Raw genomic sequence first — 2,729 nt, 5'->3', positions numbered from 1 at the left:
TACGTTCTGAGTTCAAACTGTGCCGACTTTGCCTGTCATCCTTTCGGGGTCGATAAATTAAGTGTCAGTTGCGTGCTGGGGTCGAACTAATCGACTGGCCCCCTCCCCCAAAATTTCGGGCCTTGTGCCTAGAGTAGAAAAGAATATATGTTACCGGCATCATTGAGGTAAGGAAAAAATTATCAACGACACCGCTAATTGATACATTTGACACATTATTAATTAGCATAATAGCATAGCCTGGAAAAAACATGGATTACATGGAAAATGCGAGCAGGAGAAATAATATTCTTAAGATTATAAATCTGGAAAAGTACAGGACAAATTATTACATCTGGTAAAGTACAGAACAAGAAAATTTTTACTTAAAATATTGCAGCTAAGGATAAGATTTCAAATTAAATTTAGAAAACATTAGCTTTTATTAAAACTAAAAATTTTATTATAAGTTATTACTTCTATATATGTTATTACTTGTTACTTCTATTAAAAATAAAAAAATAACTCAAAATATTTCTTGCGCTTAAAAGAATTCATTATAGTTTAAAAAGGTACCATCTTTTTGTTAAAATATTGACACACTAAAATACTTAAAAAATGAGAAACAGAAGTACCAATATAGCTAAAGTTTTATGCAATGTAGAATAGTATATATGGTAGACAAATTCATAACGTCAAAGATAGGCATTTGGTCAAGACTAAAAATGAGAAAACTTGGCAATATCTTAGGTAATAACTCCAGTAAATTTTACTGTGAATTTGTTGTTATAGGTGGATTTTACTGTAATATATAACTATTTTTTGTATTATCCTATTTATTATACTAACTAATTATGTACTACTATTATTTTTATAACCTATATTCAAATTTCTAATTATTAATTAATAATTTTAAAAAATGAATTTTTGAAAGTGGAAAAATATTTTTATTGAGTTATTCTAAAATTTTTTATCGAAGTAACAAGTAATAACAAATATAAGTAATAACTTGTAATAAAATATTTAGTTTTAATAAATGCTAATATTTTCGAAATCTAAATATTTTATTTGAAATTTTATCCTTAGCTGCAATATTTTAAGTAAAAGTTTTCTTGTTCTGTACTTTACCAAATGTAATAACTTGTCCTGTACTTTTCCAAGTTTAGAATCTCAAGAATATTTCTCTTACTCGCATTTTTCCTTGTAATATATAATATATATGTGTATATATATATATATATATATATATATATATAGATAGATAGATAGATAGATAGATAGATAGATAGATAGATAGATATGTGTGTGTGTGTGTGTATTAATGAAAGAGACGGAAGATGGAAGATACCTGAATGCCTATTGATCACTACAATTGTTTCGACCACTAGCAACGATTCTCTCGCGAGTGGGTTGCAGAACATCTCGTTTAGGTGTATCCGTCGGTGTAGATGTGTCTCCTTAGGTGACAAGATATATCTCGTTAAAATAACGTCTGTTCCGCAAGAATTCTAGGTATTTGTATACAAAAGCAGCAAATTAAGAGATACAAATTCATTATTATAGAAGATCATTAACAAATATGAGATATCTAATGCTTTTTTCGCTGTATTTGTCCATTTGTTTCTTATTACGTCTGAAATTTTTGATTTTCTATAATAATGAAGCTGTATCTCTTAATTTGCTGCCTGGGCAAGTGTCTACTGGGGTCGATTTGTTCAACTAAAGACCCTTCGATGTGGTGCTCTATTATGGCCGCAGTCAAAAAGCTGAAACAAGTAAAAGTATAAAAGGTGTGGGTGTGCGGTAAGAAGCTTGCTTCCCAACCACATGACTCCGGGTTCAGTCCCACTGCATGACACCTCGGGTAAGTGTCTTCTACTATAGGTGTGTGGGAAGGTGTGTAGCACGCCAGATTCGTTTGTTACCTGGTCTCATCGACTGTTTTTAAAGACAATTCATACCCTTTTACCTCTATCAATGTCATATATCTATCAGGGCTCTTCCGAAGTGTGCCCTTGAGGGCATACAAAATTCCCCTTCAAGTTTGGAAAGAGTTACATCACATTTCTCCTCACCCTTTTCCTTAGTGCAATTCACAGGTAGAGAGGTACTGCAATGTATATTTTAGGACTTTTCCTTACTTGACCGATGTGCACCCTTCACTCGGACCTCCCCACTGGCAAATCTGCTGTTAATATCCGACTTCGTTATTAAAACTTTCTCTTTGACAATTTTGTATGCAGAGAAATAGAAACATCGTGTGTTTACAAAAAGTGCCGGTTTGTGGAATTGTCTTTTGTTCTCCGAGTATATCTTCTGCGATAAAGTAAAGAGATGGATATTGAAACACTTCGAAGTCCCTTGCTAAAATAGCAGAGCCAAGCAAAAAACAAAAAAAAAACTAGTTTTCCATCAAATTAAATGTGATAAAATCAAATCTTCCACCGAGTTCTGACAGACCAACTACAACAAAAACAACATCAACAACATCAACAGAACACTTACGAATGCATAAATCATTTTCCTGATGTATTTTCAGACATTCTATAAATGAAAAAACACGAAAATACTTTTTTCACGTCACATTATATATTTTCACAACGCAAATCTACACAGACCTTAGACGACACTGTCTATATAGGCACGCTGATATGTTGATGCATGCATGCGCGCGCGCGTGCGTATGTGTCTGCATATAAATATATATATATATATATATATATATATATATATATATATATATATATATA

Source organism: Octopus bimaculoides, chromosome 22 (assembly GCF_001194135.2).
Source record: "Octopus bimaculoides isolate UCB-OBI-ISO-001 chromosome 22, ASM119413v2, whole genome shotgun sequence".
Classification (NCBI taxonomy): Eukaryota; Metazoa; Mollusca; class Cephalopoda; order Octopoda; family Octopodidae; genus Octopus; species Octopus bimaculoides.
The sequence above is the reverse complement of the archived record's forward strand: the minus strand, read 5'-3'. Positions refer to the sequence as shown.